The sequence below is a fragment of the Hippopotamus amphibius genome, chromosome 15 (assembly GCF_030028045.1).
Source record: "Hippopotamus amphibius kiboko isolate mHipAmp2 chromosome 15, mHipAmp2.hap2, whole genome shotgun sequence".
Classification (NCBI taxonomy): Eukaryota; Metazoa; Chordata; class Mammalia; order Artiodactyla; family Hippopotamidae; genus Hippopotamus; species Hippopotamus amphibius.
The window spans coordinates 53,274,001-53,294,508 of NC_080200.1; the positions used below are offsets into that span (position 1 = coordinate 53,274,001).

The 20,508-nt window shown below is 35.3% G+C and overlaps 1 pseudogene; it reads left to right on the forward strand.

Moving 5' to 3' along the window:
* The first annotated feature begins 18,821 nt into the window (after positions 1-18,821).
* On the forward strand, positions 18,822-19,770 carry LOC130837129 (molybdopterin synthase catalytic subunit-like; annotated as a pseudogene).
* Positions 19,771-20,508: the final 738 nt, after the last annotated feature.

Consider the following 20,508-nt stretch of genomic DNA (forward strand, 5'->3'; position numbering starts at 1 on the left):
TAAAATGCTTTTAAGTAAAAACATGTATCTTTCATAATTTATGTATAGCATTTGTCAACTTTTGGATATTAAATAAGTCATTTCATTGTCTTTTTTATGAGTTTAATACTTGAGGTAGACCTGTCAACTAGCTGTTGAACCAGGTTCCTGGCACGTAAGAGAAATTGGATAGCAAACATTCAAAATCCAGAAGATTTCTATACTAAAAATGAGTTTGTTTTCTCTTCTTTACCTCAGGAATGGAATGAACTATCCCTAAAATAAAGGGAGATAAATTCAATGCATGAGGGTAAGTCAAAAATTATCAGCACTCTGGCTGTAGAATTTAACTTTTAGAAAAGACAAATACATCATTTTTCAACATAATTGCCTTGCTTTTCAATACACTTTGTCCATCTGTCAACAAGCTTCATATTCCCTCATTAAAAGAAAAGTTTTAGGCTGAGCTGCTAGCCACGAAAGCACGACTGTCTTCACTTCTTCATCAGAAGTGAATCTTCATCCTCATAGGGCTGCCTTCAGGGGACCAAACGGGTGAAAGTCCCATGGAACAAAATCAGGACTATAGGGAGGATACTTTAACACCTCAAAACGAAGATTTTTGCAGTGTTGACAGTGTGGGCAGAAGTCTACTGGCATGCATTGTCATGCAAGATCACAATGCCCTTAGAAGTCCTTTGCATTTACTCTGAAGTTTAGGCTTCAGCTCTTCAATAGCATCTCACTGTAATGAGCACTGTGGATTCTTGAACCTTTTTCCTGAGAATGTTCCAATACTGGCCCTTGAGATTCCCAGACAACCGCAAGCATCAAGTTTCCAGCTGATGGTTGACTTTTGAACTTTTTCTTGGTCACCACTCCATACTCTGCCATTTACTCTCAGGTTTGTAGTAAGGAATCCATGTCTCATCACCAGTAATGATTCTCTTTAAGAAACTTTCACCTTCCTTAGAGTCAGTCTGAATTTTGTTTGCAGATATCCAAAGAGATATTATGCTCTTCCATGAGTTTTTTTGGTACCCACCTCTCACAAATTTTTTGAAACCTAAGTCTGTCATGGATTACTTTGCTTTGAGGTGTTAAAGCCTTCTCCCTATAGTTCTGATCATGTTCCATCAGACTTTCATCTGTTTGGTCCCCGAAAGCAGCCCTACAAGGATGAGGAGGAAGATTCACTTCTGATGAAGAAGTGAAGACAGCTGTGCTTTTGTGGCTCACAGCTCAGCCTAAAACATTTTTTAATGAGGGATTACAAAAGCTTGTTGACAGATGGACAAAGTGTATTGAAAAGCAAGGAGATTATGTTGAAAAGTGATGTATTTGTTTTTTCTAAAAGTTAATTAAAATAAATTCTACAGCCAGAGTGTGGATAATTTTTGACTCACCCTTGTATAATACAGTTCCATTGCAAATAACTATCCCATTGTTCCTTGGCAGAGTGAAGGCTATGTTGTGCATGTGTGGGGATGATATTTCTTGAGAACAGAAGGACAGCCCTGCCATATCCTGACATTTTAAATTTCTAGGCTTTGTTTATAATCTTATGAAATCTTAATGCCATTTACTCTTCACTTTGTAATCAGGCATTCCCTGTATAAACTGTGACAATATTCAACCCAATTAACAGCCAGTTTACATTAAAGAGTAGAAGAAAATATTAGGACAACTGATCTGCCTTATAAATGAGAAGAGATTGAGGCATGAGAATGTCATATACTTAAGTGATGCTTTTTTTTTAATAATAGAATTACTTGTCGCTTTCTGGTTTCCAGATATGGATATCAAACAATTATGCTTCTTACAGCATGTCACAAATTCTGTTCGAAGTCAGAAACAAATACACATAGAATTAAGCATTTTCAGATTAATATTTTGGGTGCATCATAGATTGGTTTTGCATCTTTGTTTTATTTCAAATTAATAAGTTGTTGATATCTGTTTATCAGTCTATATCTTTATATGTGTGTGTGTATAAATAGAGTGATTTATTAAAAAGGATTGGTTAACACATTTATGGAGGCTGGCTAAGCAAGTTAGACATCCCTAGATCTGGCAGTGAGGAAGGGAAAATCTAGAGCAGTTTGAAACCCCATGGGCATGGGCTGAAACCCATTTTCCACCAGTAAGAAGGAAAATCCAGAGGAAAAGGCAAGAGATTTTGATATTTTTGGAACTTTATTTATCTTTATTATTTTTGAGCTTCCTTGGGTTTAAATGAATGTTTAAATTCATCATGACTTATGATATTGTACAGATTGAGTGCAGTTTGTCAATAAATTTGGTTTAAAAGATATTAACTGCAATGGAAGCATTTCTTAACAATATAAAGTTTTCTAGTTTTCAGTAATTTTAATAAGGTCTATTTATAATTTTATAATGTCAACTATGAGTATTTATTAGACATCCAAATTGGAGTTAAGAACTGAAGTATCCATCCAAAGCATCTACCTCCTTGGTTTCCTCTTCCTTTTGTAACTAACTACTCTACTTTTCAATTAAGATTTACCAACTTCAAAAAAATTATATTACATTGAAAGTTAAATTACATTTATATGTTAAAAAACATATTTCAATTTTTTTTTAACCTGATGTGTTTCCAAATACTTCATTTGGAAGTAGAAGAAGTTGTTTTGTCTATTTTCAAATTTCTCCTCTCACTCATTTTCCAAAATTTATGTTTTCAGACTTACCTCATGTGATACAATGAGATTATTCTTTACTGAATATTCTATCCTTATTTAATTTTTGAAAATAGACTTAGAGTTTTATGTGATATATATATATAAAATACATATTACATATATAATATATTTTTTTAAAGAGCACGTCATCTTCTTTTAAATTTAAGGAACTCATGGTCTAATTTCCTATTTGTGAGTACTTTCTTCAGTTCTCTATACAGAGAAATACACTATTCCTGTAAGAAACCATGATCCTAGACTTAAAGGATCATGTCATATACACGATAGTTACAAAAAATAATAACAAATTATAATCCAAAGGAATAATGTCTAAGTGCCTAAATTAGGGGTACAAGTGGTGCAAAAGGGAGGTAGGAGTATGATGACATTTATTATAACTGAAGAAATATTTTTTAAAAATTTCTCCAGGAAAGGAAATCGAACTGAATTTAAGTACTAGGTAGTAATTTATTTAGTCAAAGCTACTGCATAGTAAAATCAGTGATGCAAAAAATTTAACCTCAAGAAACGAACAGAGTTACTTCATTAGATGGAATTCAAAATCATGACTCATCTGTTTATAATTTGAGTTATATATTCATTACCTTCAATTTGTATAATTCTTAAACACTTAAATTCTTGAATACTTAAATATAATTCTTGTAGAAGTCAATACAAATTACAGGATAAAATTGTATTCATTGTGAGGGGAGATGGACTCTACCTCTTGATAAGAAGATGAGTGTGCATTTACAGGGATGGAAGGAATTGTTGGTATCCAAATTTTCAGGAAACATGTCACTGATGCCTTTATTCCCCTCTATTCTAAAATACGGAACATTTCTCAGCTTCTCTGAACAAAGTGTTTTATTCATTTTTGCTTACATATTTTATTTTCCATTCATTTAAGCAATCATTTAAATACAGAATACTAAGTAATATTATTCTAAGCTTTAAATTATGTTCAAATCTGCCCCCCTCCTTTTTTCTATCCTTTTAATTTATTTTTAAAAATCATTTGTGCTATTACAGAAGCATCCCATCAATCTTGTGTTCAGCGCAATCTTCCTCATTGCTTCCAGAATTATATTCTGAAACAAAGATTTGATCAATCATCATTTTAATATAGTTTACAGTGTTTCTTGTTCTAAGTTCAAACTCCCTTGTGTATCACAAAGACTCTTTATAAATATACTTCCAGATGGCTTTTCCACCTTTACTTCCCACTAGGAAGTCCTTTAACACTCTACATGCCAGCTCCAAATCAGTACTTTTCATTTCTTATACTACATCAAAATCTGCATGACTCCTTGACAGTTTATCAACTATAGAATCTTCCTGAAAAACCCTTATCTTCACCTTTCAACATATCAACCCTTTAAATCATAGCTAAGTTTTGCTTAGTCAGAGATAGGTATTTCCTAATCTCTACCCCCCCAGCAGACTTGTACAAATGTCTTCTATGCTTACATGTCACTTTGGATTTATCACTATTAAACTGTTTATTGTGCTATACAATAACTTTAAATTTACTTTTTCCTCTCTAACCAAACTTTGAGCTCCATAAGGTCGCAAACTGACCAGTACTGACCAGTATACCTTACATAGAAAGCATTCAGTCTGTGTCTGTTGGCTAATGAATATTTGAATAGCTTCATTTTTAAAGTCCATAATATATTTAAAAACATATTTCAACATTGAATATACATTCATTATAGTAGTCATGTTTTTCTGTGTATCTTTCAACCAAAATATTCTAGTAATGTATAAAGGCTATACAATTTGTAAAGAAATTCCACTGAAATCTTACTCATAGATTGAGAAAATATCAACATGAAGCTCTTAGTTATGTTTCTTTTGCAAACAAAGTAGAATATCCTCTAATGGAAATTTTAAGTCTGCAAACCAATGATGGTACCCTAGGAGTATCCCTGTTGTGTAACTTCTGTACTTCAATAGAGTAAATAGTCACTTTTTTCTTAAGATTTTGTTTTTGTCTTTTCAAGCAGCTGTTATTGAGCTCACTGGACTGCAAAATGCAATAAATGTCTTCATTTCCTTGCCAAGCTATTCATCTGAACTAGAGTGAGAAGAGTGGTGTGCTAATTTCTTGATAGTGCAACTGCTTTATCAAAAAGTAGACAGTACTGCCAAATTTGCATTACAGAATAAAACATGTTTAGCAATGATCTGCTGCTGGAGAAAATAATTTGTTTTCACAAATATTTATGTTTTAGCCGGTCTCAAAAGGAAAAGTAGCTTATTCTCCCCTCGGAAAAAAAAAACAAAAAAAACCCCAGGGTTTATAATATTTTTTTTCCACTTGTCATCTGTTTTGCCTTTAAATTAAATCTTCATTACAGGCCATTAATGCTCTGGAGTTGGATCTTTTGTTGGGCTGTGCAAAACTGGAACTGACCCATGACCCTTGATAGTAAAAGAGTAATGAGAAATACTGTGAGTTTTAGAAAACGAAACCTCACAAAATTGGAAAACTGGCAAACCATTACATGGGAAATCAACAAAAAGTAATAATCAAGAGGGTGAAAAAGGGAGTATGAGGAAATGGGAAGGAAACTGGGAATCTAATCAAATTTTGAGAATTGAAATAGGGTCAGAAGTCCAAACTTGGAGTAGTTTCCTAAATTGCTCCAAGATTGCATAGGTGCCACCTATAGAGGAGACAAAACCTGTAACATGAGCTGGGAGAAAATTACAAAGGGCAGAAGACTGACCTGGAAAATTGATAAAATACTAAATATCCACAAGTCTTGAATTTAATAAAAGAGGGACAAGTGTGGGTAACACTTTAAGAGCAAAATGATTTAGATAAATCAGTCTTACCTTTTAAAATTGAAACATCAGTAAAAGTATAATTCCTGTATTTACCAGCGTATTTTCCATGGTGTGGACATGTTTTGGAAATTTGTCTGTTGTGGAAGTACATATTTAATCTAGCTGAACAAAGAGTTGAAACCTAAGTGTAATGTATATTTCTTTAAAGATTCCTAACAATTTCTAAAGTTGCACAATTATTTCAGCGTGTTCATAAAGCATTCAGTGTATTAGTGATGTTAAGTGTAATTTGACCAAACTACAAATGTCTTCAAGAGAGCAACTTCTAAATTCTTTCTGAAACAGAAAATACCTAGAAAAACAAATGGAAACTGTATATAACATAAGAGAAATTTTTTGAGAATTTTTAGTTTTTCTTTAAGAATCTTTAAGAATTCTTCCTCCCCTACTGAGATGTGCCAACATTTATGATGTAGCTAATGACACCCTCAAATTGCAAGTTCACTCCTATGAATGTCTTGTGACCAAGGAAGACCTAGACTTAGGAACCAGCAAAGTCTGACAACGGTGCTGTGGCCACCACTTCAGAACCCAGCAAGCATGCTGAGAGTTAACAGACACTGGGTTACATCGGAAGCTATAGACTGCAAGTAATCCAGATGTGTAAGAAGTATCTAGAGGGACCATTATAAATGCAGATTCCCAGGCCCTTCCTTTAGTTACTTGGATTCTGTAGGTCTGGACTGGGACCCAAGGATCTGCTTATGTAAATAGGCCCCTCAGGTAACTTTAATGGAGTCATTTAGGGATCATATTCATACTGTGAAAAACTCTAATGGTTCTTAATTTTCTGTAAGTTTTTAACTGTGGTTCTTAACATTCCCACAAGTTTTAAAACTTGTCATTTCCACATCTTCTCTGCAGGATACTGAACATATCCTGTTGTGTCCATACCTATTCTGAATTAAATAAACCACCTAATACAAGATACTACCATTTGTTTGATTTTGAACAGAGCTAGTGATTGAGCAATGACACTTATTTTTGCACCATAGTTTTGTTTCTGAAGAAAATTTCATGCATAAGAGTAACTGCATAAATCAAAGCAAAATTTCCTTTAGGAAATGATAGTTGATGATAAGATTCTGGACTGTTGATCACATTATCAAATATCACTGCCATTTTATCTTCAGTGCCATCATGATAGTAAATGTAACACACAGGTATGCCAATAAAATAACATGTCAGCCCTGCTCTAGGGCAGTACCACTCCCAAAGTTGCTCAGGGCCTGCTGGGTGGAGTTGTAGATCTAGAGGAGAGAGCAAAGTAGAAGCAGGGTGATTGCCTATGAAAGTAAAGAAGGACAGGAACCGTCATGGGAGAGACAATGGCAGAAGGGAGCTCAGGGTGTTGAGTACCACAGTCAGAGAGTTATCATCTCTTCTAGATGACACTGATTCTGAATCTTCCTCAGGGTTTTATTTTATTTTTTAAATTGAGAGATTATGTACTTTATAGTGAATGTGCTACTTTATTCAATAGTTGTATGGGTCACAGCTTTAACCAATGTGAATAGCTTTGATCTTCTCACAAAGCTACATGCTGAGATGTGCTCTTTCTACATTACGAAATTCATTATGAAATACATTGTGAAGTTCTACCTTTTTTCTCCATATGAAAGACCACACATTGTCTAGGGATTTCATGGACTTGGCCTGTCTACGGAATCTCATCTTTTTCAAATTTCATTGTCTTACGTCAGTGGATCGCTAATGTGGAGGATGTATCATGGTCAAGTGACATATCTCTGAAATAGTATTTTTGTCAACAATCTGCATGGCCTGTGCTATGATGGCCCATTATGTTTTATTACGAGATACATTTAGGTGGGATGAAAGATTCTCATTTCTTACTAATGTGACCTCCTGTTTCTTTTCAGTTTGATCCCAATTGTGCTTAGTATAAGTTAAGTTAGTTATGACTGGTGTTAACTCCTTTTTGCTTATTTATGTCATTTTTATCATACCAAATTTCATATTAAGAGAAATAACATTACTTTTTTTTTTTTTATCACTAGAGTTTCCCAAAGAAGTAATAAGAAACATTCCTATCTCACATTGAGGCAATCTCAGAAATTGTGCTGAAATATTTTAAAGTGGAATAAGTGAAAGTGAGTTAGTAAAAAAAGAAAAAAATAAACAGTGGGGAAACATTAGGTTAATTCCAGATATAATGTGTGAGTAGTAATCATACTCTGATAAACATCAGACACCTTATTCTACTATGGGTGCTAGACATGTTTAATGTCTGCAAAGTTTATGACCCAGTTATTCCAAAATACTGCATGTGTACAAAAAAGTAAGACATGAATAGAAAACTCCTCCATTCCAAATTTATAAGGGCATGTGTTTACAAAAGTGTCAACTGAAAAAAATTGCACAATGTGAGATTTGTGAGTTAAGTTTTATTTGGGGCAAAGTAGGGACTATAGCCTGGGAGACAGCATTTCAGATAGCTCTGAGAAACTGCTCCAAGAGGTAAGGGGAGAGGTCAGTGTTATATATGTGATTTTAGTGAAGAGGGGGTAGGTGCATCAAGCACACGTTTTGGTAGAGGCTTGCTGCTGGTCACGAGGAGCAGATGTCACCATTAATGATTTTAGTGATGTTCTGGACATGAGGAGATGCAAGAACCGGAGATGTAAAATCTTCTCCAGAAAATATCTAACTGGCTAAAGGTTTGCTCTGCCAGTTTTTCCCAGAGCACAGAGTGCCTCATTCCTGATCTTCACCCTGAACTCCTTTCAGGGTGTATTAAAGGTCAGTGGCTGCAGTGGCTAGTGACATGATCCTTGTAGAGACAGATGGCAAGTGACAATTTTTTGTTGGCAAAAGGAACATAAAATGAAACTTACTTACACAAAACAACAATGCTTCAGTTAAGCACAGCCCTAACGAAGGGCAGTTTCCATAATCCTCATCTTCCTATTTCCACCATCTGCTGCAGATGCATCGATTGCCTGATGATCTAGAAAAATATTCCTCAGTCCTGATCCATGTCCTGGTGCTAGGTTTGGAGTATATTTTCATGTCTAAAGTAAAATAAGAAAAAACATATAATGAGCTCGTCATAAAGATAATTTAATTTATGAAACCACTCATTGTTTTAACATTATGACCTTCCAATCCTTTTCTTTCAAGATTCAGGCTAATTTTTAGATAGCATTTTTTTGTTTGCTGATGTGTTTCTTTTGTGATTTAGTGTGCTTCTGCTAGGCAAAAGTCAAAAATAACAATTGCATATTATAATCAGAAAGTTTAAAAAAATTATACTGGATCAGTAAATTAAGAAATCCTAGCAGCATTGGTCTGCTCTGTCCTTCTCCCTAAAGAAATGAAAGATAGATAGTTATTGATGATCTCTTACACAGTTATTTATTTATTTTCCCTTATTAAACAATTTGCTGCAACTGTGGCGGAGAAAAAGTAGATTCTTTTGTTTCACTTATCTTTGTGACATTTCATGGGCTAATTTTAATTAACATATATTTGATTTGATGTCAAAATGTGCTGGTTCTTTTAAAATGTCAAACTTTAAAGTGTTGACATTTTCTTGGAAAGAGCAAAGACCTGAATGAGTTAATTAGGAAGGGGCTGGTCACTCAGAGATTCCACTGTAAAAGGCAGTTCATTTATGCTGATAAGAAAGTTGTCCCCGAAGGTGGCAGAGTCTTTTTTTAACTCAATGCTAGAATTACCTTCCATATGAAGCCTGATTCCACATTTTTCTCTCTTGTGCTGGAGAAGGACCATATTTTCTGCTATGATCCTAATCTATGTTAATAGTCATAACAACTTCTTTATATTCATCTGTAAAGTTCTTGAGAATAGGAACTGACCGTATTCATCTGTTTGTTCAACACTTAAAACTGTGCTTGACATACAGCAGGCCCTAAGTAGATAATTGTTAAATTAATGTGGATGAAGGAAGTGACAAAAATATTAATACAGGAGATTTTGATTCAGAGTAAAGATGAGAAAGTGAGAAAGCAGTTGAGAATTTTACAGATAATATTTACCCCAAAAAATTAAGACTTGAACTTGACATAACTGAGCCCAGTTGAAAATAAGCTGCTGTAAGTAACTGTGAAGAAGAATCTACGTAACAATTAAAATTTAAGCATCTGGAGATTATGAAAGTGTGATAGAGATAGGCAAAGACCTGGGAATACCACAAATAGCCATGGATATGAGTGGCATAAAAATAAATAGGTTGACTGTGACCTTCATTATAGTTTGATAACAGGGTACATATTTGGATTCTTATTAATTATAGAAGTTTGTTTTCTTAACAGTTTTACATGGTTTGTATGTTAAGATATATAATAACATGAATTTAAAATACTTGGTTTAGTTTTTCAAATGAACTTGTATGAATGTAGGATAAGTAAATGAATAAAAAGTGGTAGTTCTAGCTTCTGCCACTCCATCTTAATTTCCAGTACTTTGGGGAAATCTAAACTTAAATAGCAATTATGTCTATTAGAGTAGTAATGACATTAATATGTTTTCAGCTAACTCCCAAAATAGAGGAGAGGTAGTTCAGATTAAACCAACTTTATTTAGTCCTTTAAATATAATGGGAATTTAATGGTGTAAAGAAATGTACATTAATTGTATTTTTATCTTAAATGTGTACTTAATCTCATCACCCTAATTTTTATATGATTCAAAAATGCTTAAAAAAAAGGGGAGGGAGAGAAAAGGACAATTGTTCCAAGGCCACTAATCACCAACTTGTAACAGAAGTAACATAATATCTCATGGTTATTAACATTTTGTAAGTTTAGGATGCAGACATCAAACCTTTTGACATATACTGAAGGATAACTAAGTAATGTGGCAAATGATAGATTATACTCTGAGTTTTGTGGTCAAGACTCAGAAATGTGGACTGTGGAGCTCCATCCTGTGCCCTAATTTCCCCCCAGATGAGGCTAATGGGAAGAAATACTGGCAAACCAATCCTACTAGAAATAAGTTTGAGATAGTTCCAGAAGTAGAGTATGATCATTAAAATTGGGTACAACTTGTGACTTTACTATAAATCCTAATTTAAATGTAATCAGAGATGTGTAAAGCTTCGATTTCAAAGCTGCCAACACGTAAAACCTACCTGATTTTCTGTCATTGCATTTTTCAAACCAGCTGGGCTTCCGTGAAATTATTTTGTGTCCCTGCTGGGCCATAATGAAATGATTTTTCACCTGGTTTGAAACTCATGCAGATCCAAGTAAAATTGAAACTGAAGTGAAATGTACAGGGTGTCAACCACAGGAACCAGTGCCAATATTTTTTTCCCTTAAAAAGTGATTGCTAACTAAAACAGCAGGCTTCACACTTGCATGATCTCAGCAGACTGCAGCAGTAGTTAACTTCACAGACTATTTGATGACAACTGAGCCCCATGATAAAAGAGAAGGGCTGTTACTAATTGGTTGAAATGAGGAATGTTGACTATTGATTCCTTAGGTTACAGTTAGTGTAATGGCAAATCTAGCTAAAATTATCACGATCACTCTATCAGATTCCATTTATTTTATTTTATTTTCTGCTACAAATGTTAGACAATTTTAAACTGACAAACTAGGGTCCTTGAATTAATAAGTTAAAAGTATCAGCAATGTTATGTTTTACTTTGAATCTGAAACAGAGAGGGCCTCAGAGATTATTTGATTGTATATTTTGAAAAGTATGAGCAGCAGAAATTGAAACATTTCTTGAATATGTTAATCACTAAAAAAATTATTTCAGATTAATGAAATATTTGTTTAAGAGAAATAAATGAGAGGTCTAAAAAAACGTAACATTTCTTTAATTTATCAAAATACTTATTTTTGTATATGCGCGAGTCAAAAATTATCCGCACTCTGACTGTAGAATTTATTTTAATTAACTTTTAGAAAAGACAAATACATCATTTTTTGACATAATCTCCTTGCTTTTCAATACACTTTGTCCATCTGTCAGCACGTTTTCATATTCTCACATTAAAAAATGTTTTAGGCTGAGCTGTGAGCCATGAAAGCACTGTAGTCTTTACTTCATCAGAAGTGAATCTTTGTCCTTGTAGGGCTGATTTCAGGGGACCAAACAGGTGAAAGTCCAATGGAGCGAGATCAGGACTATAGGGAGGATGCTTTAACACCTCAAAACAAAGTAATCCATGAGAGACTTAGGTTTCAAAAAGTTTGTGTGAAACAACTCATGGAAGAGCATAGTATCTCTTTGGATATCTGCAAACAAAATTTGGACTGATCCTAAGGAAGGTGAATGTTTCTTAAAGAGAATCATTACTGGTGATGAGACATGGATTGCCAAGACCAGCTCGGCGACTCGAGGTGAGTGACGGGTGCCGCAAGCTTGAAGAAGACACAGACACAGACTGAAGAGAAAAGTGGGACCGGGGGGCTCAAGACCTCTCGGATCAAGAGCCCCGCTGACTCATCCCAGGCTGCTTTTATTGAGTTCGTGGGCTTACATTCTCAGGTTACACTCATAAACAATCAAAGGCCTCACATGACTGAGGCAATTATCTTTGTTTACTTCCTGGGTCAGAGTTGAGCAGGTGTGGATTTGAGCTGGGGGTGGAGAGCAAAACAGCCCTAGGGGCAGGAGACCTCTCTCAGATATTGGGGGTCTGTGCCCCACCCGTGTTGGCCCCTCTGCGACTGTGCCTGTCTTAGGTTGTTCCTCCCTTGAGGAATCTTACCCGTCTCTGGCTAACCAGTCATCCTCCAGGGCCAAACACGGTGATATAAGGAAGGTTCTATGCACCACCCCTGTTGGCCCCTCTGCGGCTGTGCCTGTCTTAGGTTGTTCCTCCTCTGAGGAATCTTACCCGTCTTTGGCTAACCAGCCATCCTTCGGGACCAAACAGGGTGCTATTAGTCTCCACGCCCCGCACCCTCAGCTCCTCCACTGCTCAAGCAGGACATTCTGAATCCCATCGCTCGGCCCACATACTTCAACATTTTCAAGGTTACAAAAAGGTTGCCGAATGTCTTCCCACAATGGATTCCTTACTATGAGCCTGAGAATAAATGGCAGAGTATGGAATGGAAACATCCTCCATCACCAACCAAGAAAAAGTTCAAAAGTCAACCATCAGCTGGAAACTTGATGCTTACAGTTTTCTGGGATTCTCAAGGGCCAGTATTGGAACTTCCTCAGGAAAAACGTTCAACAACCCACAGTGCTTGTTATGGTGAGATGCTTATTGAAGAGCTGAAGCCTAAACTTCAGAGTAAATGCAGAGGACTTCTATCCAAGGGCGTTGTGATCTTGCATGACAATGCACGTCCGCACACTGCTGCCCACCTTGTCGACACTCTGCAAAAATTTCATTTTGAGGTGTTAAAGCATCCTCCCTATAGTCCTGATCTTCCTCCATGGCCCTTTCACCTGTTTGGTCCCCTGAAAGCAGCCCAACAAGGACAAAGTTTCACTTCTGATGAAGACAGCTGTGCTTTTGTGGCTTTCAGCTCAGCCTAAAACATTTTTTAATGAGGGAATATTAAAGCCTGTTGACAGATGGACAAAGTGTATTGAAAAGCAAGGTGATTATGTTGAAAAATGATGTGTTTGTCTTTTCTAAAAGTTAATTAAAATAAATTCTAGTCAGAGTGCAAATAATTTTTGACTCACCTGCATATAATTTCCTTCCCAATTTTAAACAAAATGGTGCAAATTATTTATCTTATCCTTTATTTTTCACCATGATTGCTGAATACAAAAGCATGAAGTGAGTGTTGTCTAGTAATTAAAGTGTGGCTGACTTCTTCAGCCCTGTCTCTATGAACAATATTGTTTTGGGTTGTGCTTCTGGTTTCAATAGTTGAGGTCCTCTCAGTTTTACCCCATCAAGAGAAGGCACCTAGAGTTAATATTCATTCAGAATACCCATCCACCCAGCAATGGTGATGGTTTTGTACAAGTATATCAACATTCTTTTATCCATCCTTTTTTTTTAATTGAGGAAAAGTCTACCTAACATGTTATATTAGTTTCCAATGTACAACATAATGACTCTACTTTGTATACACTTCGAAATGATTCCCCACAATAAGTCTAGTTAGCATCTGTCACCATATAAAGTAACACATTTTTTTCTTGTGATGAGAACTTTAAGATCTGTTTTTTAAACGATGAGTCGAATCAATTTTTCTATAACACTTGCCTTGAAAACCAACATTTTTCCAAACAATTGATATATCAGGGAACAATTTGAGTGTGATAGAGATTTTGCCTGCTTATGTGTGATTTCATCTGTGAGAAACAAGAGGTGAACACAGAAAATTACACTCAACTGAATAGAGCCATCTAAAAATATCCAAAAAATAAAACTGCACATAGGAACACACAAAGCAAGGAGGAGCTGCACTCATCCCCATCTGGTGTTCCAACTACCTGTCTTGTTTCAGAGAAAGGACTTCCACACCTATGCAACAACTCACAAGCTGCAACCCTTCTGGCTGCCAGTCTGGCCCGGCACCCTCCCCTCTCTTTAATTTTCCCCTTACCTCTCTGCCTCCTGTGTATCACGCCACTCTGTTCTCTGTTCTTTTTCTTTCTTTAGCTCTCTTTCACTCATTTTCTATCTACCTTTAATTTTCTTCCTCTTACACACAGGAGGAGAGGGTGTTGTACATACATCCACAAGCAAACCTCAAGTTCTTTTTAAGGTAAAGTGCCTTATTGATTTGTAATATTTATTTCTTATCCATGTAACATACCTAAAGCTGTGCTATTATTTTTATTAGGTAGCTATTTGTTGTTGTTAATGTGTAACTAATGACAATTCTGAGCGTTGGGCATCTCACCCTATTTTTCATAAAGTCTGTGGGTTTTCGTGTATAATTTTGCAGTGAGGTGATATTTAAAAAATGTACATGCTGCTTTAGAGCATGTACAATGACTATATTATACTTTGCAAACTATTTGATGCCTGTCAAAAAGACTCCGTCCAAACTTTACCCAGGAGGGAGACATTTCTTTTATTACTCTGGTCAGGAAACAAATCTGTCATCTTACCAAGAGTAGGACATTATTTTTAATCTTCCAAGACTGTTCTACAAACTTCCTTTGAAGTATATTCCAGAACAAAGGCTGCTAATGCCTCTTCACAAGATGTGCAGGAATGCAAGACACCTATGCAGAATTTCCTCCCAATCATATTAATTCCCAAGAGCAAGTAAGAGGTTACCTTTATCACTTTGCTCTCCCTAGTAGAAGGTCCAGAGGAATGTCTCCCAGAGCATGGCATTCAGCCACTCCATGATGAGTCTCCAGGAAAGGAGAGGTGATTCGGTGATTGTCCTGACCAGTTCCTCCAAGGGTACATTTATCCTGGTAAATCAACCCTAAACTGGGTTAAGCCCTCAGCCACTGATTCAGAAGATCAACCATGGTAGTGTTTTAGAGCTTATCGGACATGGGACTCTAATATGCTACAAGTCTCACAAGAATACCCCTATTAAAAACACCAATTTAATAATCTTCCAGAACTATAACTCTCAGACAGACTAGACAATGGTGCCAGCTCAAAAAGGCATTTTTTTCCATGGTGACATACTATGTGCCAACTAATTAGATGCAGATTGCAGATTGAGTGGGGATTCCAATTAATAGGGTCTAATTTTATCCTTCTTCTATTGGCAGTATTTCTGATTTATTCATAACTTGAGCTTAGCAAAATGCATAAACACAGCAGGTGCACAGGGCACCATTCTATTCTCAGGAGAATTTACATTGCCACCGGCACAATTTGCCCTTATAAATGCCGTTGTCTTTTCTACAGTAGTTAGGTGGGCACTATTTTTTATTTAACACAATGTCCGCTTATGTATATAAATACATTTAATACAGACCAGGTCTAACTATTTCTTTTTGGTTATTTTTGTTTGTTTGTTTTAAGACATAACATCTGGGACTATTATCTGTTAGTATTTTAGTTTTTAGTTTAACAGTCTAAAGTTATTGTTTTCATATTTTCAGTATCTTGAGAGAATTTTCTTCTCTCTTCCATCTTATGGCCTATAATTACTGGTGAAGTTTTACATTTTAATATGTTAATTTGGCATTTCAGGTTCATAAAAATCACTGATTTTTCTATTGGGGAATATAATTTTTTTACAGATATAATGTATACAAGCATGTATGTATGTACATATATACATATTTAAATCTGCCTTCATGTATATATATCCTGGAACTCTTCTCAGCATGTAATTTTGCTTTTATTTTGGTTATGTTTTGTTTGATATAAAATGTTTTTTCAATATGAAGTTCTTAAATCTGTGGTTCATTTTCTTTTTTCACTCTGTTACTTTATGCTTAGAAACTACTTTCTACCCAGAGACTATATAAATCTCTTATATGTTTGCTTTAACGTTTATATTTACCACTTAATTTTAAGAATTCATTTTGGAATGTGAATAAAGAAGTGAGAATTCTATCTCACTTCTCCCACAGGTATTTTAACTGAGTTCTTACTGGTATTAACTTATTGTTTCTTTCCCCTTTAATATTCCAATAGCAAACTAAAAACAACAAAAACCCAAAGCAAACAAACAAAATCCTCCATATCACCTGGCAAATCACAATATACATCATATACATGAAATCATTTGATTATTTTAGAGCAAACTGGCTTTTATTTCATATTGTACAATGTCACTTATGACACATGGCCTGCAATATTTTGTTATACTAGCCTTCAAAGCATTAATTTGAATAATTAATCCAAAATATACAGGAATAATAAGGTAACCTTATAATATAAAAAATTAAAGTGAGAAAGTATAAGGAGAATGAGAACAGTGACTGTGAAGTTTTGGGAACTGCTTCAAATTGTTCTTTTTACATTTTCCTTACAATTCCTAATCTGTCAGATTCTGAAAAATATTGACATTTTATTTTCATGCATAATGGTAATTTAATTTTTGAAGTAATTCCCTGGGCATTTCTTTTCTTGGCAAAAGCTTCTGTCTTTGGAGCCCTTTGGCCATTCTTGTCCAAGGCAAGCATAAGGCGGATATCACCAGGGAAGGAGGAGGGTATGTGGTAGAGGTCTTTCCCATTAGGAAGGAAAGGGGAGGAGAATGTCTTTCTGGCAGAGTTGGTGGAGGAGAGAAAGTTGAAAAGGGAAGACAAAAGTGCTTTATCTAAAGATCCAGCATATTCACCCACTGAATATTCAGCTTGATTGAGAAGGATAAGGGGAGATATAAATACACCAAATTTCTGGTGGGGAAGTGGTAAAAGTAGAGGAACTTTACTTCTGCTTCCTATTTGGAGGAGAATGTCTGATAGAGTATCTTAAACCAATGTTCTTAGCAATGCTCCTTCTTTTCCCATATCCTATGCAAAGCATAGATATGATACAGAAGTTCTTATATGATATATTTGTGGGTAGGGAGTTGAGGAGTGGGGATCTGAAGTCATCTGAGGATGAAGACTCTAGGTGTTTACCTTGGGATTGCTGCAGTGCAAAGTGAAGTGATTCCACAGATAAGAGGTGAATGGATCAACGCTGGAGGCCAAATGAGGGTTGTGCCTGAATCTCAGAGTGCCTGTATTTCCCACAGGCTCTTAGTAAACTCAGGAAAAGGAACCAACCAAACCCCTGGAGCCAACCCCACAGAGGCTTACACTAAAGTAACTGATTGTAAGCGACACCAGAGAGGCCTTTAGTGACAGATACAGTGAGGACACTGGACAATTCTCAGACACCACAGGTATGAGCTACATTTCAACATGTCAGTAAAGTAAAATTATTACACTACTGAATAGGATTACAATATTCAGTATTGTCTATAAGGTTTTCTGGGAAAATCACATCTATAAGATTCTCCATCTATCTTCTTATTCTCACTTTTTAAATTTGTACTTTGATACTTAAGAAGCTGTACATCTCAGTGTGGATAGTCCTTTAAATGAAATATTGTAAAACAAAATAAGATAAAGAATTATGTTGGAAAATATATTGGCCAGGAAACGTTTGCTTTAGTGTTCTCATTAAAAACAGTGAAGGAAGACTCTCCTTACCATTATCAAAATATATTTAAGAACTTAACAATCAAAGTTCTGTAGTGTTAAAATTTAGACAAAAACTTCTGGATTTATGGGAATTTTGTATGCAATAGATATTATAAATATATATCAATAAGAATATATTCAATCATTTTATTCGTTAAATTGGCTATGTGCTTAAGAACATTAAGGTAGCTTAATTGTATGCACATAATCTAAACAGTTCAAATGCATTAAAATATTAAAAACAAAACCAAAGTACATGGACACTTACAATACAGTGTGTGCTGTGGTGACAATATATCTACTCATGCTCATATTAATGGTTCATTCTCAACTGCTTCTGCCTTATACTGTCTTTTTCATGGAGTGAGACGTTCCAATTGTACCAAATCTCCACACAAATGGTTAATCCCCTCCATGTGTTGGAGGGTGGTGTTAAAAAAAACAAAACGAAACAAAACAAGACAGTAGATAATGAGTTTTCTTTGCAAGTTGTATTGATCAGAAAAAAAGAAATTGCATGTGCAGAATTTCCTGGTCACTGGTTATCCAATTTTGATGGGTTAGGTATTGGCCATTGCGAATTCCTTACTCTATATTTTCAGTCATTTCTTGACCTCCTTTCCCCACTTCTCAAAATTCACTTATTTAATTGTTTAGAGAGAGAAAACTCCACCCTTATTATTTGATGCATTTATCTGTGTAGCATTTCAAGAAAAATATTTTTAATAATACCAAACATATAATTTTAATTTTCATAGAAGGCTAAGATTCAATTATTTTTTTCTTAGAGATATGAAAACATTTTTTCCATCTACTTTTGGTATCTTGTGTTGCATATAAAATATGAAGCAAATCTAATTACAGTATGTGTTGTTTATTTTTATCACTCTATTAAAGATTTAGAAAATTTAAGTTGTTTTAATTCTAAAATAACAGTAGAATTGCTTTGGAACATATTGGTTTTTGTCATTCATGCTGAGCCTATTGGTAGTCTTTAATTTGAGGATACGTGAGTTTTTCTTTTTCTTTTTTTTTTGTCTAGAAATGTTTTCATATGTTCTGCTTTCATTATAGCTTCTATTTAGTTCTCTCATTAATCTCTTTCTGGAGGACATTTTAAAATGTATTTCCGGGCTCCTGGGCCTCCGCGGCCGTGGGAGCGGGTGGGGCGTCCCCGGCGGGATGGTTCCGCGGTGCCAGGTAGAAGTGTTGTATTTTGCAAAAAGTGCTGAAATAACAGGAATTCGCTCAGAGATCATTTCTGTGCCACAAGAAATAAAAGCATTGCAGCTCTGGAATGAGATAGAAACCCGCCATCCTGGATTGGCTGATGTCAGAAATCAGGTGATATTAACTGTTCGTCAAGAGTATGTCGAGCTTGGAGATCAGCTCCTCCTGCTTCAGTCAGGAGACGAAATTGCCGTTATCCCCCCCCCCGCCCCCCCCAATTAGTGGAGGGTAGTGCTTTGGAGCCACCTGGGAAAAATATAAATGAAGTTGAAGAGAAATCTAAAGACATAATAAAATTCACATCTGAGAAACTTTCAGTAGATGAAGTCTCACAGCTGGTGATTTCTCCACTCTGTGGTGCAATATCCCTGTTTGTAGGGACTACAAGGAATAACTTCGAAGGGAAAAAAGTCATTAGCTTAGAGTATGAAGCATATCTTCCAATGGCAGAAAATGAAGTCAGAAAAATTTGTAGTGACATTAGGCAGTCAAACACATAGCAGTGTTCCATCGACTTGGCTTAGTTCCAGTGTCAGAAGCAAGCATTATCATTGCTGTGTCTTCAGCTCACAGGGTTGCAGCCCTCGAAGCTGTGAGCTATGCCATTGATACTTTAAAAGCCAAGGTGCCCGTATGGAAAAAGGAAATGTATGAAGAGTCATCATCATCTTGGAAAAGAAACAAAGAATGCTTTTGGGCAACTGATTATTAAACCACTGAGGTTTTTAGAGTCCTAAAATTTAAAACTTGGTAAATTCTTATCTTTGATCACCTTTTGATTTTTCTTCCCCATAAGATAGTTTACCGAACATAGTCTTAATGTATGTTACAGCAGTGGAACAGAAGAGAGGAAAAAAAGCAAAATAAATGAGTGTTTAGGATGAGGGCTTATACAGGAACTAGAGATAGAGGAAAGAAAGGCTTTAGGGAAAAAAAATGGAAGAATAATTTGTGTGAGGAAAGATGCCTGTGGTAGACATATTATTCTGTGACTAAGTTCTCATTGTGACTTGACTCACACTGAGATGTGGCCGCCCCTCAGTGACTGTCTCCGAGGCTGCCCCCAAGCCCCTGCCCCTATGCCCAGTGATACCATTGTTGTCAGGGATGCATTTTGGCAATGTTAGCAGAACTGGAAGGTATAAAAAGTCCTTATCAGATACTCTTGATAATTATATATTTTTAGAATTTATATATTTTAAAAGTAAGCTAAATAAACACCATTTTACAAGTTTAAAAGCAATATTTTCCTGTTTTTAAAAATTCAGTGATAATATCTAAGATGTTTCATAATATGGAGATTTCTAGTATGTCACAATCAGTAATCTTACCATAATACTTATTTTATTAGTTATTAGTATTGTATCAGTATATAAATTAGCATAAAATTGTTGTAAAACAAGGCAAATTAGCAACAAGGGTGCTTTGTGTTATAATGTTAGCTATAAAATTGTACCCACAACTAATTAAAGAGGAAAATTTTATGATTATTTAGTAAAGCATTTTCAGATCGTTTTCTTTTTAGCTTAAGCAACATTATCATTAGTGAAGTCATTAATAAAGTTATGTTTTCTGCAAAATCTTTATACTAAATAATGGTCCAGTTTTTGCTTGGTCAACCTATATACTATCTTGATAGATCTTACTATATAGGTTCCATATAGTTCTTTTTTTTTTTAATTGAAGTATTGTTGATTTACAA